At 41.9% G+C, this 27,500-nt stretch overlaps 1 protein-coding gene across 4 annotated transcripts in view; it reads left to right on the top strand.

Annotated features, from left to right (window-relative positions):
- The window catches only part of LOC136864808 (phosphatase and actin regulator 2), a 1,136,936-nt gene that overhangs the window by 886,100 nt on the left and 223,336 nt on the right, over positions 1 to 27,500 (top strand). The gene's annotated exons all lie outside the window — the stretch shown is intronic.

The raw sequence follows: 27,500 nt of genomic DNA, 5'->3' as shown, positions 1-27,500 counted from the left end.
CGATTTCAGGTGCAATCTTACCAAGTGGTGCTGTGGTTTGTTTTCCATCTTCTCCACTCCCTCACATCATCGTTAACTGTGTTCTTCGTTACTGTGTCCAGAGTTTCCTTCGGACCTACTCCGTTCACCCGATTATTTTTTTACAGTTGTCTTTACGTCGTACCAATACAGGTGGATCTTGTGGCGACGATGGGATAGGAAATAGCTAGGAGTGGGAAGGAAGTATCCTGGCCTTAATTAAGGTACAGCCTGGTGTGAAAATGTGAAACCACGGAAAACCAACTTCAGGGCAGCCGACAGTGGGATTCAAACCCACTATCTACCGAATGCAAGCGCACAGCTGCGTGCCCCTAACAGCACGGCGAACGCGCTTGATCACCTGATTTATCCAGTACGCTATCCAATTCCCCTTTCTCTCCCTTTCAAAGATGCTTTATTACTGTCCAGAAAGGTTTCCTTGCCGCTGAGTCCCCTGCAAAAAGACGGAATGTCAGATTGAACTATTTATACAGGAAATAAATGCTTAAGTTTAGAACCATATTATTGTAGCATATATTGAGACAATGGAGACAATTTTGTTTTCCTTGCAACTAAGCTTGTACATGTTTGATGAACCGCTTCATACCTGAATATTTTTCATTAATCGTACATAATCTTCGAATGTTTCCTATAACATAACCATATGGAGTTTTTAGTCTGGTATTGATGCTTTTCAAGTTTTACCAAACCTCTCCACGTTAAGCTTGGTCTCCCTTGTCTTACTTGCGTTTTGAATACGGATATAACGCCACATGTATTTTGGCATTTTCTTTCTGCACGGCGTGTAAATCCCTCTTTAGTGTGTTTTGAATAAGAGATAAAACATTAAATTTACTTAAAATGCGAAATTTATACCAAACTGCGAAATAGGCGATTTTTTAAACTAAACATTGTTTGTTGTTCATATTTAAAGCGAGAAATGTTCACGTAGACTTTGCCCAAGTAGCCAACTTCAGCAAATATAATTTATTTGTGAGTGATAAGAGAGGAAAGAAGGAGCCTCCGTGATTCAAGCGGCAGCGCGTCGGCCTCTCACCGCTGGATACCGTCACTCCATGTGAGATTTGTGCTGGACAAAGCGGAGGCGGGAGAGGTTTTTCTCCGGGTACTCCGGTTTTCTCTGTCATCATTCATTCCAGCAACACTCTCCATTCTCATTTCATAGCATCTATCAGTCATTAATAATCACTTTGGGAGTGGCGACCCCATCGTACTAACAGCCTATATCTGCTTCATTCATTCCATCCCTGACCCGGTCAATGACTGGAAAACAGGTTGTAGGTTTTCATTTTCAAGAGAGGAAAGAGCACATGAATTTAGTGAATTTTGCATCAGTGTAACTTTGTTCCCTTTTCCATGTTATGCTCTATTCAATTTAAAATAGATTATACTTAATGCATTTGTATTTTACTATTAGCTCTATGCAAATGCGATTCTAATTTCACTTAATATTATCAAAATAGATTACCTAAATGTATCATAAATGTATAAACGCTGCGACATGCTAAATATACGAATCAAAGCGAGAACTTTGTGATTTCGAAGCACCAAAAATTGCCTTCTCTGTCTTAAACGGAAGGGACACATCTCAGAGTAGCCTGCCAGGTGTGTTCCGCTCGACCACGTGACTTCGAGCAGAGAGCTTGCTTTAATGCACTCTTCGAGTAGAATGGACTCCATATTACATAAACCGGAACACTATGTAGTTTTAGTTTTGTCCTGCGCATCCGTTGCATGACATTTCGATATTTTTGTTATCTGCAGAGACCAAAACACTAAACAGGCACTGAATAACAGAAGACAAATTGTGGACCTCGCATAGGCTCGTACGGTAATCGAAGGCACTGGTTTCTTTCTCTTGTATGTCTCTGATTTCTTGGGTTTTACAGTTGTGAGCTTAATTTGGTGCTTGGGCTTTGTTGTGTTTTTCATTGTCTGATAGACAGAATTCAGGTTAGTATCAGGAATTACTTTAGTTGCATTTAAAAAACGAAGTTAATGTTGATATCTTATACCACTGATGAACGTTCCACATCGTGGAAATAGAACTTATTTCGGTGTGAAGTCTGACAGTGAGGTGAATATAGCCTGTAGAACCCTAAGGTGCCGGACCCCAACTTGGCTCAGTCCGGAGGTATTTTAAGGTGCTCTAATACGTCAGCCTCATGCCGGTAGGTTTGCTAGCACGTAAAAGATCTCCTGCGGGGCTAAATTCCGGCTCCTCGGCGTCTCCGAAAACAGTAAAAGTGGTTAGTGGGACGTAAAAACAACGAGTTGGTTGGTGCTAAATCTCCTGAATAATGGAGGAATAATTATTTTATTTTGATTTCGACTTATTGTCATGTGCTTGTTATTTATATATGGCCACAGTACTTCCAATCAAAACGCTGTGCACATTTATTCATTCAAGACGCGCATCAGTTAGTCATTAATGAGAAGAATACCATGCAGTTTATTGAACTGACGTACAGTCGCTTTAAAAGAGTGAGCGTAGGGTTCCTCGCAGGTCCACTTTCCACAGAAACAATTGAGCCCACAGGGTTTGTGTATACGTGGGAGGTGATTTATATTTTGATAATAAAATTAAAATGCGAAGAATTAACAATACATTTAACATGAGATACAATACTTACAAATATGAAAGATCAAGTTTTCGTCAGTAAATTGAGGAAGTGTTTTCTTCAGCTTGTGTGCTACATTATAGCTAATGGAGATGTGCACGCAGTAAAGTAATCCTTCTGCCCCGCCCAGTTGTCAGGTATTTGAATTGGCATAAATATTGGAATAAATTCCATGTACTGAAACTAACTCTACCGGGCGAGTTGGGCGTGCGGTTAGGGGCGCGCACCTATGAGCTTGCATCCGGGAGATAGTGGGTTCGAACCCCACTGTCGGCAGCCCTGAAGGTGGTTTTCCGTGGTTTCCTATTTTCATTACACGCACCGTAAGGCCACGGGGACTTCCTTCCCATTACTAGCCCTTTCCTATCCCATCTTCGCCATAAAACCTCTCTGTGTTTGTGAAAGTAAAGCCAGTTGTAAAAAGAAGAAAAAAATATACCCTAAAGTTGCACGCTCTAAAGTCTGAGAAATAATTTTTAACATGGCTCTTAGAAGTAAGAACGACCAGATGAACAACTGTCAGCGCTCAGGAAGAACGTCTTTTACTGTTGCTAGTGAAGAATGTCTGGAACGAGGTAGTCGACGAAACTGTAAATGGTATTTTAAGTGACAATGGAGAAGGTCAACTTTCTTAAGAGTCTAACACTGTGATCGCCCCCAAGTGGGCGATTTGGGTTATCAGAGGGGCAATAAATACGTGGGGGGGGGGGCGATTTGGGGGCGATGAGCATTCAAAGGGGAAATATTAAAATAGTACTGCAAAGCAGAAGTTGCCGGGTCACTGGCTATTCTCAGCCGGCGAGTTCACTGCACTCACCCATCTCCACCCCCAAACCCCACGGCATATAAGGCCCTTGAAAGGGCCTTGGCCTGCCCAGCGGCCGCTGCTCAGCCTGAAGGCCTGCAGATTACGAGGGACCGGGGCCGCCATCTCACCGTCAGATAACTCCTCAATTCTAATCACGTAGGCTGAGTGGACCTCGAACCAGCCCTCAGGCCGAGAGAAAAATCCCTGACCGGGCCGGGAATCGAACCCGGAGGCTCTGGGCGAGAGGCGGGCACACTACCCCTACACCACGGGGCCGGCCACATATTGTTGCTCAGCGCGGCCGACTCGTGCCATCACAACACACTTGCCACTGATCTACATTCGTCTTCAGTCTTATATATATATAATTTATAATTTTTGGCATTCGGGTCAAAGCCCACTCAGCCAGTGAATTATGAATGGAAGGGATTTTTAGGAACTTACGTTTTTATTTATTTATTTTATTTATTGCTCGGAGACGGGAGAGATGGATTCGTCTTCTCATCATAAGACCTATGAGGACATCCAGTGGTACGCGTGAGTAGGCCGTGGATCAGAAGAAGATAGGAGTGTTGTAGTTCTGATAGGGTAAGTTTCGATGCTAGGTGAAGGTCTTAGATTCGCAGTCCAATGTCAGAAAGAAATGCATATAACTCAAAGTAAGCAGATTGGTCACTTTTGTGGAGAATTGACGAAAGAATAGGGGGTAATTGGTAACTCAATGCCAATAAATTTTGTAGTAGGCAGGTAGTGCGAACAAAGTGGTGTGGACATCCAAAGAATATATGATTAAGATCGGCAACTGTATCAGCTGAACATGAACAGAAGGGAGGTCGTAGTACTTGGATTTTGTGCAGATGCTGAGGGAAACAACCATGATGAAACTTCATTCTTGCGATTGCTCTGATGAATTGACGCGAATAGGGACGCTGATGGTGCAAAAGAACGTTCGGAATATCTGGATGGATAGTGGCATAGTGTTTTCCGCGTTGTTGGGAGGTATCATGCCACTCGTTGTTCCACGCCGTCAATTGCCGTCGACGAAGCAAGGAGGTGTAATCCGATGCTGGAACTGTCGTGTATGTCTGTTGGCCTTCAGTGGCAGCAGATCGTGCTGCTTTGTCTGCTAGCTCATTGCCTGGGACTCCTACATGGGCTTTTACCCACACAAATGAAACTTTCTTCCCCTGTGTCTCAAGTCGATGTACCTGTGCAATAATCTCGTGTACGAGAATCAAGGATGTTGTCCGTGAGTTAATGGTATGTAGACTCTGCAGTGCTGATCTAGAATCAGACAACACCACAATCAACCGCTCAGGAAGATTTGCAGCGTATTCGAGGGCCCCCAAAATCGCTGTAAGCTCAGCCGTAAATATAGATGCTGTCGGAGGTAGCTTGAATTTACCACCGCTGCCGGATTGAACATCGATAAAGGCACTACCCACTGTATTACAGTCCTTTGATCCATCTGTGTAGATGTGTCGGACGTGTGGCCATTCTGCCAGGTAACGTTTCAGGCTGACATCGTTACAGTTTACAGTAGTCTCAAATGATGTTTCTAGTCGGATATCCAGTTTCTTAATAGTAGTTTCAAAAGAACAGTTAAAACTGGGATGGGTATCTGTAGTGCTTATAATACGTCTGCAACCACTGAGATTGGTAAATTCATCCACTAGGATCGGTTGACGTTTCTTTCTCCAGTACCGTGAAGTCAGTACTAGGGTAGTCAGCTTGGATATCTTGTGAAGTATTGGAGACTTCCTGTATTGAAAAAGTTTGAATATATATTTCCCCGCCAGATACTGCCTTCGTAGATGGAGAGGAGGTTCAAATGTTTCAAGTAGCAGAGCATTTGTAGGTGTAGACTGCATTGCTCCTATGCAGAGTCTAAGGGCCTTATACTGACATTTGTCTAGTTTAGTTAACAATGTTTTGGAAGCCGTAGCAAAACATCCACTTCCATAATCCAGGAGAGGTCGAATCAAAGTTCTGTACAGTTGCAGCGCAATTTTCGGGTCACAGCCCCACCAAGAGCCGCTAATGGCTCGTAAAATATTGACTGAAATATCACACTTACGGAGCACATGATGAATATGTGGAGACCATGTCAATTTATGATCGATGAGAAGTCCTAGATAAGGCACCACCACCTTGTAGGGAAATGAGTAGGTACCCAGATGAATCGTGTCCAGTGGGGGTCTCGAATGTCGAGTGTAGATAGAGACTGCTGATTTTCCTGCAGATATCGTTAAACCATGGTTATGAAGCCAAGGAGTGAAAGTCCTGATGGCAACCGTCATCTGTTCTTGACACTTGTCCAAGCATTCAGCTTCTGTATAAATGCAAATATCATCAGCATACTGAAGAACTTGTATCTCAGGAGGAAATATAGATGTGAGGTCTGCTGTGTATATGTTAAAAAGCAAAGGAGGCAAGATAGAGCCTTGTGGAAGGCCTTGGGATGTCATTCGAGGACGAATTATCGTGCCACTGTGAAACATGATGAGATGTCTATCTTGTAGGAGGCAACTGAGGTTCCCAATAAAGTCCTCTGGGAGATGTAGGAAGCGTAATTTGTCTTCTAAGACGGGAATAAGCACGCTATAATACGCAGAAGACAGATCAGTGTACAATGCCACAACGTAATTGTTATTGCTCAGACCAAGTTGGATGTCTGTAATTAGATGTACAAGTGTATCTATTGTACCTTTCCCACGTCGAAAACCCATTTGTTGAGGTGGTAGCAGCTTGTGTTGTTCTACCCACCATTCTAATCGATGCTTAATCATCCTTTCCATAGTCTTGTACAAGCAGGATATCAAGGACAGTGAGCGATAGTATGAAGACAGTCGTGGATTTTTTCCATTCTTCAATAATGGTACCAGAGGAATAAGTTTAAATGACGGAGGATGCACTCTCTGAAACCACATCCTGTTCATCAGCTTAAGTAGTTTCTTATGTCCATCACTAGACATGTTGAGTAACATTGTGTAATGGATGTTATCTGTTCCTGGGGAAGTATTATTATTCGTTGTCAAGGCTTTAATAAGTTCTTGAAATTCAAATGGACGAAGTAGTGGATGGAAATTATCTTCATGGCTATTGCGTGGTAAATAACCTATATGAGCTGAAGGAGGGGCCATTTGTCTCAGGATGTCCTCTTTTATTGGTATCGTACATGTAGATGTAAACTGAGGGCAGTTCTGTGAGTTTCGGAAACGACGAATATTCCGCCACATCGTAGCAGGAGAGATAGATGAGTTGAGAGAAGTACAATATTGGCGCCAACCCTGACGCTTTTTAAGCTTGAATAAGCGTTTTGCTTTAGCTTGAGTTTGTTGTACGGTGAGGAAGTTAGCTTCAGAAGCGTCCTGTTTATACTGATGGAGTGCCACACGCCTGTCATTCAGCGCAGCTTGACATTCGTTATCCCACCAGGGAGTTGGAGGTCGTTTGCTGTATGCATATGGTCTGTTTTGTGGAATTATAAGGCAGGCTGCTCGATTAATGGAATCGCAGAATGTTTCGTAGTCTCTGACAATGTCATTCGTTTCGTTGTATTCTTCCAGCATGAGATCTATTGCCTCCTTGTAACTTGCCCAATCAGCTTGTCGAATTTTCCAACGATATGTTGGGTAGATGGTATGAGGAATGGTTGATGTGTTAGTCGATGTTAATAATATTGGAAAGTGGTCAGATCCTAGAGTGTCCTGTAGAACCTGCCAGGAGAAGTCGAGTGCTATTGAAGGAGATGCAAAAGTAACATCTACTGCCGAAAGAGCTTGATTAGGTCGGGAAATTCGGGTAGGGGACCCATCATTCAGTAGCACTAAGTTTTCTTCTTCAGCTACACCCATGAGTTGTATTCCATGTGAGTCAGTAGAAGAACTTCCCCAATTGAAGTGGTGTGAGTTGAAGTCCCCGAAGATAACTACATGCTGTGAAAGTTGGGAAAAGGGTCGACGCAGTTCGTGTACAGATACCAGTTGGTTAGGTGATCGGTATGCAGAAACAATAGTTAACGGTGAACCCCTGTAGTTAACCTTCATGGCACATGTTTCCAGTTTAGACCCTCGAAGATTAAGAGTTACTTGATCATAAATTATGTTCTTCTGGAGGAGAATTCCAACCCCTCCATAACCATCACCACGATCACTTCTTATAAAATTGTAGCCTGGAAGCTGAAAGGGTGTAGTATCCTTCAGCCAGGTCTCACTAACTACACACATTGAAACAGAGTAATCTTGCAGTAGAGTCTGAAGGCTAAGTTTATGCGCTCGTATTGTCTTCAGTCTTAACTAGCCTTTGTGTGCCTCACCACCACTTTTTGTGCGTGTCTTTTTTGCGTTTGTTTTGAAGTGTAGAAGTTCATGCACAATGGATTCAAGAAAGAAGCAGCGTCGTCAATACTCAGCTGCGTATTTAAATTTGGTTTTATCGCGTCACCGCAAAATGTGCAGTTAACACATTGTCTTTCGTGCAGTAAAACATTTACTAGTAATGAAGCCATGAAGCCTTCGCGATTGAAAGATCATTTAGCAAGAGTACACAGTGATAAAGAGAGGAAAGAACTTAGTTATTTTCAACACCTCAAAGCTGATAAACGGCCTAATGTGTGTGAATTATTTAAAAAACGAGCAACTGATCTTGACAAAAGTCGTCTTGCTTCTTACGAGGTGTCTTTATTTATCGCTAAATGTGGTAAACCTCACACAATTGCCGAAACTCTTGTTTTACCGGCTACCAAAAGAATTGTTGGAATCATGCCAGGCGAGGGCCCTAGTAATAAGATAAGTCAATCGGTTCCTTTGAGCAACAATACTGTTTCCGGGCGAGTTGACGAAATGGCCACGGAAGTTGAATCCAAACTCACCAATTTATTGAAAATAAGTAAATTTGCATTGCAGATTTATGAATCAACTGTGATTGATAACAAAGCAATTTCATTAGGTTATGTGAGGTTTATCAATGAACAAAAGGAAATTACCGAGGAAATGTTGTTTGCTCGAACTTTGATCACTGACACTGAACCCTTTGGTCAACTATGAAGGATACCTACCTTCCTTACCTATCAGCAAATTTTCATGAGATCTGTCTCTTGGGTCCTATCGGGTTCTTCGTCACTTGCTGAGGTAAAGGTAGGGTTCAGTAATTCTAATCTATCTACTCAAATAAAAGGTCTGTTTAAAAATATTCCTATTTATTCAAGTAATCTCTGAAGAGGTAATCATTTTATCATCGGTATGATTAGAATCCAATCGTGTCCACTGGACACCACAATCATTTTACACAGGTCAGAACACTGGTGTGAGCCTTTGACATAACTGCCTGATGGGCATCCTTACTAGAAACCATTGTCTCAATTATTAATTTAAGAAAAGAAACTCTGGAAATCCTTAGATACGGCTTCCATGTGCGACTACATGTACCATCATAGTGATTCTTTATGGTCCAGTCCTCGTAACACGAACTCTGAACTCTGGGTATAATTAAGGCAGTCCAATCGGTGTGTGCCACACAGTGGTTATACGGCATGGACCCTTAATTGGATCGATGTGACCTGCGACTATGTCATGGACCGACATCTAAACTTCTAAGTTACTTTAAAGTCATTGTGGATGATGACCGCAAGGAAAATGATGCTACGGTGGCATATGGCCCTACTCTAAGTCACTGAGGTTGATGACCCCATGGCCATCCAAGTTTCTAAGCTGAAGGCTAAACACACTTAAGTTACATCGGTTGATGACCAAAGTTTCCACTTTACTAACCCAGCACATTTACTGCTCAATCAATCAATCAGAGTTAAATAATGCAACAACAACAACAATGCTCACAATACTTTGTGGCAGTAAAATCCATTACCTTCGGATATGTCCCCTTAATCGTTACGTTAACATTTACATATTCCCCAGAAAACAAACTAAGATTTCCAGAATGCATCTCCAAGTTATTCGCTTGATTTAAAGTTATTTCAAAATACGTTTCCACTGAATTTAATAATTAAATAAATTTAAATGATTCCATGAAATCTTAATGAACAACAAATTCTATCTCCGCGGACGAATGGTTTCTTTCACATGTCCCTACTTAACATCTTGACGTAATTAATTTTTAATCATGTTGGATGGATATCGTCGGTAGCTGGAAAAAAATTTACATCACTTATTTCAAGTATTTATCTTGTTTCGTGACATCAAACTTTAATTTAATTTAATACTAACCATTATTACTACTTGGATAACCCTGATAATTAAGTACAAAACCATAAGTAACTCGCCGTACAATGTTAACCGATTACGATGTCATATCTTTGTCATATCATTTCCGTGAAGCTTTGTGCGCCCCTCACAAACAAAACAATCATCATTACCATCACTCTATACTTTGGACAACCCTGAAATTGGCTAACCTTACTCATTATACTCTAAGTTCGTGGTCTCAAATGTACATTACAATCTCAATTAAACACATTTACAGTATCTAATAACACACACGTTATTCCCGGATGAAAATTTCAACTAGATTTCGTAATTATTGATATCCACTGCCAGGAAATGCAATGTCGTGCCAATGCGTAGCACACTCTGCACTGTCCGTTATTCGAGCTGTGAACGCCTATCAGCTGACGGTATTGAACCTCGACCCCGCTCTACAGTGATATGAAACATCTGTTCGTCTTGCTTGACTGGCCTCTCAGAATGAAACCTTTAGCTTCGCCGACAATTAAACAAATACGATATTTCTGACCAGCAAAGTGCACATAGATTATACTTCAAAATTCCCTACTATAATTGTACACATCGCAAATTAATACCGGCATGGATTCTTGCATTCTACTTTCCATCCCAATCATTACACAAAATCTTCCTAAGGCTTATACATATCCCGGAACATTTATAGGCTTCCAATCACCTGATTCACAAATCCCATCTCAACTCATACGATAACTCTGAACTCTCGTCTCCACTGGACGGCTCTCACTGACAAACAAGACTGGAATAAAAATACTTGGAATCCACGACGCCTAATACGCACAAATACATTAATAATGAACACTGCGCATAATGATCTCGTATTCTCCAAAACTGGATTTCACAAAATGGCTGTCAAAATTCTACAAATTTTTTTGTCAGTCGGACACAGTTTAAATGGATATAGAATCACGTTTCGCTTCGTGACAAAATTCACCACTCTATATTCTCAACCCGACAGCGCGCTTCCACTCGATTGAAAATGCGTAACCATGGATTTCTTACATTATTTACGTCAAAAATTCAAACAGAAAATTTTTACGTCAGATAAAATTATCTCAATTAACATCACAAAAGTATAGGCAAAAAATTCACGGAAATTGACGATCTACTCTGGAGGTGATATCACTTCGAAGCCCTCGCTAATAACTTTTACATGTCACACGGCACTCACAATATTTTAAATTTATCGAAGCAGAAAATAAAACAAATGACCTTTCGTCATATTTTGACATTCGCCAAAAAACATATGGGTGACCAACTGCGTCATAAAAACCCATTTCAAATGCACATAGGTTTGACATCACAAAACAAGATATAGTAGGTGGTAAGATGGCAAGGCACCTACCTTAAATCGACGCCGGATTCCATCCTTAGGATCACCAGTGACCTTCCGTCACTTTATCTAGCCCTTTTACATTTCTGGCTGTACATCATAATATCTTTTTATTTTCCTGGAAATAAAATACATAAAAAAAGAAATACCCTTCACACGTGTCTCCGTTGATCGCACTCGACTGATGGTAGTTACTGCCCGCACAACACAAAAATATTTTACAGCTTTATACTTCTTGTGCAATATCTTGACCTCCTTTTTATAAGACTACCTTTGCTCAAACAAAATCCATTTGGATTCAAGACCCCAGCCACATCGGCCAAAATCTGTTCGTCGGACTTAGTCTACTTGGTCGCTTGATTTACAGAACAGTCTAACTCTCTCGCGCAAGATTCAGTAACACAATGCAGGGGTTTCATCATGGCGTCCCTTCTATATTTATAGCCATTACCCCCTCTCTCCAGGCATTTTCCCTTTGCCGCCAAGAAATTTGCGTAATCATTCTGACTTAAATGAACCGTATTTAAAAGAGTTTTGGAGGTAACCATGTATTTATTAACTCACTAGCAGTAGTGATCCTGGACATTTAAAATTTATATTTATTAATTTAACTGGTTAAATGACCTCATTTGATAGGCACTACTTGTCTGTCGACTTCGCGTGGGGACGCTATACACACGCGCTCTTCTGAAATAACCCACCAAAATGGCTTAGCAGTCTCAAACTTTCTTCGGTATCCTTCCACGTACGACACGTGCGGATGACGTCACGTATCCCAGAACGTGGGACGGAAAGTAGCTACCCCCTTGACACGTGTCACTCCCGTGATATCAAGAAATTTTCAGAAATGTAGTAACTTTTCATACGTAAAATAATGTCATGCTGGATTTCTAGCCCACCTTAAGAAAGAAGTGCCAGAGGTCATCACTAATCACTGTGTCATTCATCGTCAACACTTAGCTGCGAAATAATTGAGTGGCGTCCTGCATGAAGGGTTATTACTGGTGTCAACAATATCAAAGCTAATTCTCTCAGTGACCGTCTGTTCCGACAACTTTACCACTAAAATGATGAGGAATTCGAACGCTTGCTTCTACATACGGCGTGAGGTGGCTTTCCAAAGGAAATTGTTTGCGCCATTTCTTCGATTTATTTGACACGGTTACTGATTTTCTCGACACGTCTGATCCTGTTGTAAGTGAGAATTTGAAGCAACCCAAGTTTGAACTCTCTTACTTTACAGATACTTTCGAAAAAATGAACGAAGTCAGTATAAGGCTTCAAGGAAACAAGACGAACCTTATCAAGCCCATAGGAATGGTTTCATCATTCATCGCCAAGTTTGATATTCACAAGGTAAAGAGCTGATTCAGACTCCTCAACTCCCAGAAGACAAATTCCTAATTTTTACTGATCATCTTGACCAGTTAAAATCTGATATGGAATCAAGATTTGAAAATTTGACCAAGTTACAATTTCCGAATTGGATTCTAGATGCATTCTCGTTTGAAGCTGTGAATAAACTTGATAACTCCTTGCAGACGGAGTTTCTAGATCTGAAGTATGACTGTGAGGCGAAAATCATTTTCAAGCAGAGTTGTTACGAGGTAGACTGGGTGAAGCTGCTGTGGGGAAAACCTGAGCCACTTCTCATCTCGTTCCCGTCAACATTCGTAGCTGAAAAAGGTTTTAGTTCTGTTGTCCAGCTCCTCACAAAATAAAGAAATAAGTTGGACATTTGCTTCAAAGGAGAATTGTGCCAAACTTGACGAATATAAAGCCGGATATTCAATCTATAACTGAAATCCACCAAGCACAAGGCAGCCACTGAAAAGGTAAAATAAAAACAATAACAAAGTTTTCAAACTTTCATTTATTTTTTCAAATTTTAACTGTCAGCTTTCTCAATTTTTCCAGATTCCGATTTGTTCTTAAAAACTCTGTACAAATTTTCATTTAAACTTTTTTCTGTTTTATTTTAGAGACCGGATAAAACTGCTTTGGCTGGTTTTATATATGGTAATAAATTTGTTTAAAATAATAAAACTGCTTTATTATTTACACCACTTCTAGGCATACAATGAAAATGAAGAGGGGGCGATAGGGGAGATGTACTGTGATGTGCTTGTTCTCATACTACTGCTGGTTAAACGTCCCACTAACTACATTTATGGTTCTCAGAGACGTCGAGGTGCCGGAATTTTGTCCCGATGGAGTTCTACCTTTAACTACGGGCGAGTTGGGCCGCGCAGTTGTGGGTTCGAATCCCACTCCCGGCAGCCCAGAAGATGGTTTTCCATGGCCACGGCCGTTCCTTCCCATTACTAGGCCTGTCCTGACCACTCTGTGTCGGTGCGACGTAAAGCAACTTGGGTCCCGCCTGAGCCGCTCATTCCAACCCTTAATAGCATTTCTTTAAACGAATACGATTAGCTTTCTCAATGAAGGTCACACTTCAGTCTATCAAGCGCCCGCTGCTCAGCAGGAAGGCCTGCAGACTGAGAGGTGACGTGTGGTCAGCACGACGAATCATGTTGGCTTTCTAAACATGGACAGCAATCTCAACGTCAGATAACTGCTCGTAAGCTGCGTGAGCCTCTAAACAGCACTCCCTCACAAGTCTAGGAATGAAACTGGGGCACGCGGGCAGCGTTACGTAGATCCCTCACGAGTGAGTTACGTTGTATTATAAATAACTAATTATGTATCCAGATAAATGTTGGATGGTGTCTTGCTAGGATAAAATGTGAATGCACGTAAAGCTTCAGACGTGGTTCATTTCTTCAAAGTAATAAGAAAGGAAAAGCAAGTGTCTGTCTCCTAGCGATGATGGGATACGAAAGGGCTTGGAGTGGAAAGGTGCAGCCTGATGTCAGACTGCCACTGCGCGCGGTGAACTACAGTTGCAGGGACTTTCCTATTTACTGCTTCTGTCGCTTCATCTTCACAGTCTTCCGACGATGCTTTTAATTAGCCGTGCTGTTAGGGGCGCTCAGCTGTGAGCTTGCATTCGAGAGATAGTGGGTTCGAACCCCACTATCGGCAGCCCTCAAGATGGTTTTTCGTGGTTTCCCATTTTCACACCAGACAAATTCTGGTGCTCCACCTTAAGGCCACGGCCGTTCCTTCCCACTCCTATCATGTACAAGATGGCGGCAAGCAGCTCTGTAGTGATACGAGTTCTCAGAGTTTGTGTCGTGTTTTTTAAAAAAAGTCCGGTTCCATGGCTGAATAGTTAGCGTGCTGACCTCTGGTCACAGGAGTCCCGGATTCGATTCCCGGCATGGTCGGGAATTTTAACCATCATTGGTTAATTTCGCTGGCGCGGGGGCTGGGTGTATGTGTCGTCTTCATAATAATTATCATCACGACGTGCAGGTCGCCTACGGGTGTCATATCAAAAGACCTGCATCTGGCGAGCCGTACATGTCCTCGGCTACCCCGGCACTAAAAGCCATACGCCATTTCATTCAATGGTAAAAGTGTGATAACTTCTGTATAAATAGTACCGAAGCATTCCTTGACAAACCGAGAATTTTGCACGAATTTAGAAATTAAAGAACCCTTGTTAATGGCATCTAAAGTGAAGTGAAGGTCTACGGCCTACCGCAGCAACGGGTAGGGGGCGCCTGGCGAGGAGCATCATTACCCCACGTTGCTCTTAGTGGACACGTGGAATTGAACCCATGACCAAACTCAGGAGTCTCATTCAACCGCCTGTGCAACGTGTGTAAGTTTAAAGCCAAAGCACATGTCCCATCGTTCACATTACATAAGGTCTTCATGCTGTGTAGGGAACTGTAAAATTTCCGACTCCGACGAAGATGTACTTCCAACTCTGCTTTGGCTGCTAATTTAACATTGTCATTTAAGTGAGGACTCTTTATTTTAGCAAGCTCTTCACATAAAGAACATGTGTTTATTTACGGTCTTCCGAAACGATAATTAAAATTATCACGGAAGTATTGCCTGTAAAAATCATATTTGACTTTAGTTTTTTGGTGTGTGCTGCAGTACATTTCATGCATTTGTTTAACATCTAAGTACTGCGTTTCTTTCCCAGCATAATGCGAAGATTTCACCGGGAATTATCTGATGTGCTCATCAATGTTCTGAGTCACATTTCCAGGAATCTTGTTCACAGCTGGTGTTCTGCCCCTCTTGTCTATCGGTTGTTCACCCCTAAGCAGACTTCGTGTCAAATTAAACACTCGTTTTGTCCCTATAGCGTGTAAGCTACAGAAAGCTTGACGACAGACCACTGTCCTAAACGCCCCATCCATAACAAAATATTGAAAACTTGCAATGCGTCTGTTTTTTTTGTAGGCCATCTTTTACCCTAGGTCTGCGCTGTTTAACTTGCACCGCTTTGATGAGACTCTGTAAGTATACATCTCGCGTGCTTTTGTCTGGCATATTGTGAAAGGTCTCTTCATATCATCACCTATAGTTTGGAAACATTTCCTCCGACATCTGGAAACAAGGTTCGTAAAAATACTAACCATGCTGAAATAGTGCGCTGTATTCATTACCGGAAATGTGCCTTAGTGACAAACCATGGCGTGATAAACTACTTGCCTGCAGTCGTCTACTATTGTCTTTTCATTCACAACATTTCCACTATGATTTGTGTATTTTAAACCTTTCACTATAACACGTTTGATTATATTCCTTTTATGGGAAGCGTCGTTCGTTTTCCGTTTTGGCGACATGACAAACCTATCTTCCACGTTTTATCAATGTAAACAATGACAATATTATAGCGCGAAATTGCCGAGGAGTTGCAGAGAAAGAAATGAAGGTCGTGCATGTCGGTGGTGCCAACATTAGATTCAAGATACGGCGCTATAAGGAATCGACTCAAACAGTTAGTTCTTTCTTGCACCGTATAACAATTCATGGTACAGTGGCTCAAAAAATTATTGGTCTGTCCATAGCCGTGGTATGAACGGAACTGTATGGTACAAATAATGGTGCATATAATGGAATTATACATATGCAGATATATAAGACAGTCAAATACATCAGTAGGTTGAATATAGAGCCAAGGAGATTCACGCTGTTTGCAAAAGGTCCAGTAATACAACGGCGTGCGTCATTACACGCCAAACAAGTATTGGTCTAGTACACACTATCATCGTGACATCGTGCTGTCTGCCGTATCTGGCTCATTGTGTCTGTGCTGACACGACGGAAGGTAATATTCAGCACTGTTTCCGTGTTCAGTTACCAGTGGGAAGGAAAATGAAAGAAACAACCGTGGAAGAAAGGAGGATTGTAGTGCGACTATTTCAGGAAGGTAAATCTTTCAAGGGCATAAGTGAAATTATTGGAAGAGCTGTTACAACTGTTAAAAATATTGTGGACAGGTACAAACGAACAAAGACAATAGAAAATAGGCAAAGAAGCGGCCGTCCCTCAAAGGTAATAGTACAAGACAAACGGCACATTGTGCGTAAAGTGGCCTAAAATCCTCAGCTAAGTGCGCCGAAGATAGCAGCTGCGTTACAACAAGATGTAGGAATGCAAGTGTCATCTGAAACCATCCGAAATGTGCTGCGCGAAAGAGGACATGAGGGCAGAAGAGCCCTTCGAAAGCCGTACATCAGTAAGGCTAACAGAAAGAAGAGACTTGCGTACGCTAAAGATCACAGAAATGACAGCTATGAGGATTGGAAGACAGTCGTTTTTACTGATGAGAGTAAATTTACCCTCTTCAGGTCAGATAGACGAGTGACTGTGTGGAGGAAGACGAATTCTGAACTTCAAGGGAACCACTTGACAGATACTGTGAAACATGGAGGTGGTTCCCTGATGGTGTGGGGTTGCATGCGTGCGAATGGTGTAGGTGAATTAGCCTTTATTGAAGGGACAATGGATCACAAAGCATACATTAACATCCTCAAGACACATCTTCCATCACCTATACAAAAAAATCGGAATCTCAGCAAAGTATACGTTTACGCAAGATAACGACCCCAAACACACAGCCCTGAAGACGAAGATATGGCTGTTATACACCACGTCGGATGGAAACTTCACCACAATTTCCCGTTATCAACCTCATCGAGAATTTGTGGCACTATTTGGAGCAAAACGTGAGAAAGCATAAATCAAACAAAGCTGACCTGAAAGAAGCCTTACTCACCGAATGGAATAACATGCCATAGAAAACTACGGAAACCTTGGTACGTTCGATGCCAAATAGGTTAGCTGAGATTATAAAGAGGAAAGGAGGACCTACCAAGTACTGACACGTTCAAGAAGGATCAAGAAATTGGGGTGTGTTAATTCAGACCAATACTTTTTTGGTGGCAAGTGAAAATGATTGTTTTAAGTTATGGCTTTTTAGTTATACGAATATGGAAGAATTGTGTTTTTCTTACAATGTACATGTTACACAAGATGATAAATAATCAGGGATTTTAGTATATGTCAATTTTTATCATCATTCCCTTAGATTCATCGTCCTCATATGTAGCCTATCCCGACAGACCAATACTTTTTTGAGCCACTGTATATGATTGAGGTAAGAGGAAGAAGTCTGACTTGATTCCTTCTTTCACCGTTCGAAGCGCATCACATTGGTTATATGTTTCGCTTAGAAAAATAAAAAAAGACATATTGTGACTTATTACCCTTTAGCTCCGACCGATTAAAATAGGAAAAGTCCTCTGTTTTAATTACTGTATTGAAGGGGTGAAAGTTCCCTTTGGGGATCATTGTAAGTACTTAGGTGATAATATGAAAGATCTTCATTGGGGTAATCACAAAAATGGAAATGTAAATAAAGGGTACAGATCTCTGCACATGGTTATGAGGGTGTTTAGGGGTTGTAGTAAGGATGTAAAGGAGAGTGCATATAAGTCACTGGTAAGACCCCAACATGGTAGTCTTGCTTGTACAGCCGGACAAGAAGGTTGTCTGGCCGGCGCCCTGCTAACTTGACGAGGACGGTAGTGTGAGTGTTTGTTCATTTGAAGTTCCAGTTATTGAACGAGTAGAGTTAGGAAAAATGGCATCCAAAATTACACGGCAAAACACCCTGAAAATTGTATTCGGCAAGGAGCAACAAAGACCAACAGCCCACGAAATTCACCAGTGGATAGAAGACGGTCTAAAGGTATGTGATGATGAACTACAAACAATTCAACCAGTTGGAATACAGAATGCAGCCTATCTCAAATTTAATGACAGAAGCTACCAGAAGTACGTACATACCCTTAGAAGTTCAAATTATCTTACATTAATGAATGGCGATTCAGTGACAGTTACAATCATGCCCGGTGAAATATAACTTATAATTGTACGCTTAATGAATATACCTCCGGAAGTACCGAACGAGCGGGTACAGTACGTATTGCAGAATTATGGCAAGGTACAACAGATAGAAAACGAGAAGTGGTCAAACAGATACCGCTATCAAGTCGATACAGGAATAAGGGTAGTTCACATGTCAATTGAAAAGCCTATTCCTTCAATCCTCAACGTAGCGGGTTATGAGGCATATGTAACCTATCCCGGACAGGAGCAACATTGTTTTTCATGTGGAAGTTGTTCTCATATTCGGACTAATTGTCTCACCAGATTTACTAACAGCAAACCATCGACGGCATCTAGATCACGCTTCACATTGAGCGATCTATTCAAACCTCCCTCATTTGACAGTGCACGGTCAGATAGAGAACCCGCTCTCACGGATGTAAAGAAACCAACGTCCGTGCAGAGCAGGGTAGCGAACGGTGCAGTGGAAAGTAGCAAATATAGCAACGTCAATCCTACAACACCTGGCTCAAGTCATGACAATAAGTTAGAACATATGGACATAGTAAACTCACTAGTGTTAACAGCCGATTCATAGGATATAGCTAACGCACCTGCAGGGGACCAATTTCCATTAGCTTTAAATGACAGTACAGACTCAGATATCGTATCAGTAGAAGAAACATTAGATATTAGGGACATACACGTATCAGATCAAGGAACCATACAAGAAAATAACGCGATCACAAACGCACTGAGACAGGAAGACCAACAACTTGATACAATGCCCATCACTCTTCAACCTTTGACAAGGTCAAGCTGAGAGCCAGCGCCTTCCGGAAAGTACATTATCTTCGTCTGATATGGATAGGTCTGTGATCACAGAACAGCATCCTCCCACTCTCGGATCGTGGAACAGTCAGATGGACCTAGAAGAAGAAGTATTGCGGAGTGAGGACCCAGTAGCAGAAATATCGCTTGACGTAACAAAATGTAACCCCGGTCAGCAAAAAGTAAGCAAGTTAGCTAGTAAACAACGAAACCATCCGTATAAGACAGGAATACGAAGAAATAGTTTGACAGAATATCGATATGTGGACTGTATTCTATTTTTCTCTCTGTTGTAGTGTCATGACCCTCACACTAACAGTGGGGACGGTCAACTTCAACAATAATTCATCACCAACTACAATGCATGCTCTTCTGAAATTTCTACAGTGTCATGATATAGATCTTGTAATGCTACAGGAGGTCTCCATCAATGATTTTTCTTCGGTATTAAACTATAATGCCTGTGTAAACGGTAGTGACAACCTAGGTACTGCTATCCTTACTAAGTCAGGTATTGAACTGCAATCCATAGAGAAGTTTCCCTCTGGTCGTGGAATGAGTGGCAGATTTCAAGATTACCTGTTTTACAATGTTTATGCACCATCTGGGAGTAATAAACACCAGGAAAGGAACGAATTCTTCCAGTCGGACTTAACATATTTACTTCGCTCCTTGCCTACGCATTATGTGATGGGGGGTGCTTTTAACTGTGTACTGCGTGTAGTAGATTGTACAGGTCCCTTTAAGCCGAGCAGCAGCTTACAGACTTTAGTTACAAATCTCCATATGTGTGATCTTGGGTGCTAAAACATAATACCCCAGGATTTACTTTCTTTTCTTCAAATTCAGCAGCAAGACTGGATCGATTTTATGTTCCTCAAAATTTAGCTAATGACATAAGTCGTGTAGAAGTAGTACCAGTCACATTTTTTGATCATGAAGCTGTTATCCTACGTATCAGATTAAATATAAATTTTATACCTAGAGGACGCTCTTACTGGAAGATGAATGTAACCTGTCTTCAGAATGCTAGTATCCTTGAAGAGCTGAAATTGCTTTGGTCAGAATGGAGCAAAAGGAAGACTAGATATGAAGATTGTGCTGATTGGTGGGATCGGTATGTAAAGCCGCAAATAAAGTATTTCTTTAAGCGAAAATCTTACGAACTTTATCAAGACGAAGAACGTGTAATAAACCTTTATTTTAGGTGTATTTATGACTTACAAGAAAACTACCAGCCATCGCCAGAGAGGAGTAAAATCAGCCGCTATAAAGCAAAAATACTTGCTAAATATAACAAACGACTGCAGGGACTCAAAATAAACAGTCGGGTCAACGAACCAATCGAAAATGAACGGATCAATCTTTATCATTTTATGAAGGACTTCAAGCGCTGCAGATCATCTCTCATATTATAAGTTCAAGACCCTGAAGAACAAGAGTACACAACACAACCGATTATAAGTAAGGCTTTCGATTCCTTTTATCGACAACTGTTTGATGCCGAGCCCACCCACGACAACGAAATTAATTATTTTGCTGACTGTAAGCCTCCACGGGTGAGAGAAGAGAACTCAAGCCTTGAAGGACCATAACCAAAGAAGAGGTTTTAAAAGCGATGCGACAAGGAAAGAGGTCAAGAACACCTGGGATTGATGGAATACCTCAGGAATTTTACTCTACCTGCTGGCCGATAATTGGAGAAGACCTCACCTGCGCCCTGAACACTGTGTTACAGAGGAAACAACTCTGTGAATCACATCGTCGGGGGATTGTTGTACTGATAAAGAAGTTCTCTACAGCTATCACTGTCAATGACTATCGCCCAATCACCCTCCTAACTTACGATTACAAAATATTAGCCAGAATTCTCGTCAACAGATTACGACCATTATTATCCTCCATCATTCACCCTGCACAACACTGTGGAGTGCCGGGACGAACAATTTTTGATGTTACCTGTTCGCTGCGTGATTACGTGGCGTCCACGGAACGCACTCATTCACAGAGCTTACTAGTGTCCTTAGACTACCAGCGTGCGTTTGACAGTGTGAATCATCAGTATCTGCTAAACTGTTTAAAATGGCATGGTCGTAGTCCCACATTTAAATGCTCTCGCACAGTTCAGTGCAGTATCTGGGTTGTCTATTAACTATCGTAAATCGAAAGTGATTCCTTTAGGAGACTGGGCATCATTACCTCAACTCCCACCCCAACTCAAACGGTAGAATCACACAAGATACTTGGATTATATTACACTCGAAAGACCAGTGACATGAATCAACAAAACTGGGGACCTGTTGTCAACAAGATAAAAGTCTATGCAAAAGAACTCTACTGCCGAGACCTCTCTCTAATCCAAAGGATCTGGACTGTCCACACATACCTTCTGTCACAATGTCGGTATGTTGCACAAGTACTACCACTGCCTGCAACGTTTGCTAGACAGATATGTGCTAGTTCCTGGTACATATGGCGTGGCAATATCTTCCGAGTACCGATAACTACCTTGTGTCTTCCACCAACAGCTGGTGGACTTGGGTTGGTAAACGTCATCATTAAATACCAAGCCCTCTTCTTGAGTCGTGGAAGAAAAATAGAAATGAATCAGCGGAGCTTCTCATCTGCTTGGCTGAAAGACTGGTCTACTGTGACGGACTTGCGCAATCCACCTGATCTTCGGATTGTCCCGTCTGCCCTGAAGTATCTCCGCATTTATTTGCAAGAATGGTGCTATTTGACGGAAGCCAAGTTCGTACCAGAAGTACAATTAACACGTCGGGCTTATGCTGATTTATTTCGTCTAACACCTACACCACTCATGCGTTCATTTCAACAAATGCCGTCAAACACGGACTTTAAACACTTTGGAAAAACATTAGTGCCCCTCATCTCCCTACTAAAGAGCGATCTACATGGTATATGGTAGTCCATGACATTGTACCAACAAAAGAACGGCTATATCGAATACGAATGACTGATTCGCACTCCTGCTCATATTGTAATCAACGTGACTCAATACTTCAGACTGACCACTTGTATGAGGGTCAGACCGGTGTACATGCAAGCCAAAGCGTTTCTTCACCGAATGAACTTCACAATCAATAGAGAGGACCAATTCATAAGTCCGACTCGTTGGCTGAACGGTCAGCGTACTGGCCTTCGGTTCAGAGGGTCCCGGGTTCGATTCCCGGCCGGGTCGGGGATTTTAACCTTAATTGGTTAATTCCAATGGCACGGGGCTGGGTGCATGTGTTGTCTTCATCATTTCATCCTCATAACGACGCGCAGGTTGCCTACTGGTGTCATATAGAAAGACCTGCACCTGGCGAGCCGAACCCGTCCTGGGATATCCCGGCACTAAAAGCCATACGACATTTCAATTTACCAATTCATAAGACCAGATTACCTCCTTACCCCAAGGACAAAGCACAATTCTTCACTATGGATAATTGGACACACTATCCATTTTATAATGACTACTGATGGACAGCTGGACAAGGAACTTTACGGTGCATACCTGAAGAGAACAAGATGGACGTGTGTTGCTCCCCGAGTCAACGACGTGTGTGGACATTATCTAAGTGCTTTGTGATAAGTAGTACCTTGTTGTTGGTGTCTTTGTTTGGTTTTGTTACAGGAATTACGAAAGTGCCACAGGAATTTCGGATACATTTCAGACTCTAAAACCTCAACAGAGAGAAATTGGAACACAGTACAGTAATGTCTTTGTCTAGAATACTCTGTGAAATGAGTTTGTATCACTTCTTAGGTGTGTCTAGCATGTAAACAGCATTTAAAAAAAGACAATCCAGTCCGTACCGAAACTACAATATTTCTTTGAAGACGTAACATTAAAAAATCTGTAATTTATTTATTTGATCAATAAATCTATTAAAAAAACAAACCTAGAGTATGGTTCCAGTGTATGGGACCCTCACCAGGATTACTTGATTCAAGAACTGGAGAAAATGCAAAGAAAAGCAGCTCGATTTGTTCTGGGTGATTCCCGACAAAAGAGTAGCGTTACAAAAATGTTGCAAAGTTTGGGCTGGGAAGAACTGGGAGAAAAAAGGCGAGCTGTTCGACGAAGTGGTATGTTCCGAGCTGTCAGCGGAGAGATGGCGTGGAATGACAGTAGACGAATACTTTTGAGTGGCGTCTTTAAAAGTAGGAAAGATCACAATATGAAGATAAAGTTGGAATTCAAGAGGACAAACTGGGGCAAATATTCATTTATAGGAAGGGGAGTTAGGGATTGAAATAACTTACCAAGGGAGATGTTCAATAAATTTCCAATTTCTTTGAAATCATTTAAGAAATGGCTAGGAAAACAACAGATAGGGAATCTGCCACCTGGGCGACTGCCCTAAATGCAGATCAGTATTGATTGATTGATTGATTGATTGATTGATTGACTGCAAGGCAACACCTGATCATCCGGTTTATGTTAATGGTCAAACCCAATCGATGATACGAAAAACACCCCCAAAACATCGCACCCCCACCTCCGGATAGAGCCTGACCTTGCACACATCCAGGATGAAATGCTTCATTTGGCTTTCGGTGCATTCGACGACCTGCTTCATTGGAATACAGGCAAAAATGTGATTCGTCAGACCACATTATATTCCGCCTGTCAGCTTCTAGCGCAGCTTTGTGTACCTGTGTCTTGCGAAGTCACTGTATACACTTCTCGTGGCAATGTTCTCTCGCTAACAGTTTGGAATGGACCTGCATTCACTGACTGCAGCAATTCCTGTCGTGTTTGGAAGCGATTTTGTTTCAGAAGCTGTCCCTCTCAGTCAGGATCGTGTTTCGTACCCACGCGCAGTACACCGTTGTTTGTAGATACGTTGAACAGTCCACTGAGAAGTACCAAAAAATCGAGCAACTTCACGCACCATATGAGCATGGGCCCGGCTGTCACATCCTTACATCTACCCATGTTGACGGACACTGTTCTTTTGAAACATCAATGTCTCACTGATCGCTACTCTTTTAACAGTTATATATTTTGAAGCTCCCAACTGTCTGGAATCATGCTTGCTTTTGTCATCCTTTACGCCTCCGACCTATGTTTGAAACTTTAGTATATTCCAGTATAATAATTTATAGTAGCGTCACATAAGTACATGAGCATTTCTTTACTTTGCACTACACTTCCCTAGAGAATTGCTAAATGTACCGCATAGATTTCCCGCTGATCAGACGACTTGTGGAAGAAACTGTTAACCTCCTCAAGCGTGGGCCCACTGCGATCAATAGTCGGCAAGCCTGGGATCCGCCGGCCAGGGAACGGCGCAACTGTGATAGCTTGTCTCGTACGTATTTCTGCAGGTGAAGAATGGTTGCTAGGCTGTGAGAGAGTAAAGGCTGGAGGGCGATTGCAGCTGGCTGAGTATATTATGCTTACACAATACACTGAGTACAGGTTGTAGTCAGACGAGTATTTACTTGTCAGATGTCAAAATAATTAGTTTTGGTTCCTACGCATGTTGTTGATAGAGTGCTCCATCCATAGACTGGTTTGATGCAACGCTCCATGCCACCCTATCATATGCTAAACTTTTCATTTCTATGTAACTGCTGCATCCTACATCTGCTCTAATCTGCTTGTCAAATTCACACCTTGGTCTACCCCTACCGTTCTTACCACCTACACTACCTCAAAAACCAACTGCACAAGTCCTGGGTGCCTTAAGATGTGTCCTATCATTCTATCTCTTTTTCTCGTCAAATTTAGCCAGTTAGATCGCCTCTCAGCAATTCAATTCAGTATCCCTTGATTCGCAGAGAGCGTCCGTGGCTCAGACGGCAGCGCGTCGGCCTCTCACCGCTGGATACCGTCACTTCATATGAGCTTTGTGCTGGACAAAGCGGAGGCGGGACAGGTTTCTCTCCGGGTACTCCGGTTTTCCCTGTCATTCATTCCAGCAACACTCTCCATTATCATTTCATAGCATCCATCAGCCCGTTATAAATCACTTTGGGAGAGGCGACCCCATCGTACTAATAGCCTATATACGTTTCATTCATTACATCCCTGACCCGGTGAAAGACTGGAAAGCAGGTTGTAAGTTTTCATCTCTTGATTCGTGATTTGAGCTATCCATCTCTCCTTCAGCATTCTTCTTTAACACAACGTTTCGAAAGCTTCTATTCTCTTTCTTCCTGAGCGAGTTATCGTCCATGTTTCACTTCCATACAATGCCACGCTCCAGACGAAAGTCTTCAAAATCATCTTTATAATTCCTGTATCAATGTTCGAAGTGAGCAAATTTCTTTTCTTAAGAAAGGCCTTCCTTGCTTGTGCTAGTCTGCATTTTATGTCGTCCTTACTACTGCCATCGTTAGTTACATTAATACATAAGTAACAATTTTTTTTGCTATTGGCTTTACGTCGCACCGACACAGATAGGTCTTATGGCGACGATGGGACAGGAAAGGGCTAAGACTGGGAAGGAAGCGGTCGTGGCCTTAATTAAGGTACAGCCCCAGCATTTGCCTGGTGTGAAAATGGGGAAACCACGGAAAACCATCTTCAGGGCTGCCGACAGTGGGGTTCGAACTCACTATACCCCCGAATTCTGGATACTGGCCGCACTTAAGCGACTGCAGCTATCGAGCTCGGTAATCAACAATATTAATCTACTTCATTTCGTACGCATAACTTAATAAAACGAATGTAATCAAACGTATTTACTTAGCATAGGGCGTTTGTATACAACATACGTGTCGTGATACGCGTCCCTTCACTACTTATAACAAAGGTAGCCTGAGCTGGAGCGCTGCACGGGGCCCGCCGGCTCTTATAATACTTACGCTGAAAATTAGGGGTTCACATTCTTTCTTGAAGAATTCGTGTTAGCTGTAGCGTACATACACTACATGGCAAATTACACCGTTTACATCTCATCATTCTGGGCTCAAGTGTAGGTCCTGTGGATTATGATCACAAGATAAACACCCGTATAAACTGTAGGTCCTGTGGATTATGATCACAAGATAAACACCCGTATAAACTGTAGGTCCTGTGGATTATGATCACAAGATTAACACCCGTATAAACTGTAGGTCCTGTGGATTATGATCACAAGATTAACACCCGTATAAACTGTAGGTCCTGTGGATTATGGTCACAAGATTAACACCTATATACACTGTAGGTCCTGTGGATTATGACCACAAGATAAACACCCGTATAAACTGTAGGTCCTGTGGATTATGACCACAAGATTAACACCTATATACACTGTACGTCCTGTGGATTATGACCACAAGATTAACACCCGTATAAACTGTAGGTCCTGTGGATTATGATCACAAGATTAACACCCGTATAAACTGTAGGTCCTGTGGATTAAGATCACAAGATTAACACCCGTATAAACTGTAGGTCCTGTGGATTATGACCACAAGATAAACACCCGTATAAACTGTAGGTCCTGTGGATTATGGTCACAAGATAAACACCTATATACACTGTAGGTCCTGTGGATTATGACCACAAGATTAACACCCGTATAAACTGTAGGTCCTGTGGATTATGGTCACAAGATAAACACCTATATACACTGTAGGTCCTGTGGATTATGGTCACAAGATAAACACCCGTATAAACTGTAGGTCCTGTGGATTATGGTCACAAGATAAACACCCGTATAAACTGTAGGTCCTGTGGATTATGGTCACAAGATAAACACCTATATACACTGTAGGTCCTGTGGATTATGACCACAAGATAAACACCCGTATAAACTGTAGGTCCTGTGGATTATGGTCACAAGATTAACACCTATATACACTGTAGGTCCTGTGGATTATGACCACAAGATAAACACCCGTATACACTGTAGGTCCTGTGGATTATGACTACAAGATAAACACCTATATAAACTGTAGGTCCTGTGGATTATGGTCACAAGATTAACACCTATATACACTGTAGGTCCTGTGGATTATGACCACAAGATAAACACCCGTATACACTGTAGGTCCTGTGGATTATGACTACAAGATAAACACCTATATACACTGTAGGTCCTGTGGATTATGACCACAAGATAAACACCCGTATACACTGTAGGTCCTGTGGATTATGACTACAAGATAAACACCCGTATACACTGTAGGTCCTGTGGATTATGACCACAAGATAAACACCCGTATACACTGTAGGTCCTGTGGATTATGACCACAAGATAAACACCCGTATAAACTGTAGGTCCTGTGGATTATGGTCACAAGATAAACACCTATATACACTGTAGGTCCTGTGGATTATGGTCACAAGATTAACACCCGTATAAACTGTAGGTTCTGTGGATTATGGTCACAAGGTTACG

The sequence above is a fragment of the Anabrus simplex genome, chromosome 2 (genome assembly GCF_040414725.1).
Source record: "Anabrus simplex isolate iqAnaSimp1 chromosome 2, ASM4041472v1, whole genome shotgun sequence".
NCBI lineage: Eukaryota > Metazoa > Arthropoda > Insecta > Orthoptera > Tettigoniidae > Anabrus > Anabrus simplex.
This window is presented reverse-complemented; position numbering and strand designations above follow the sequence as displayed.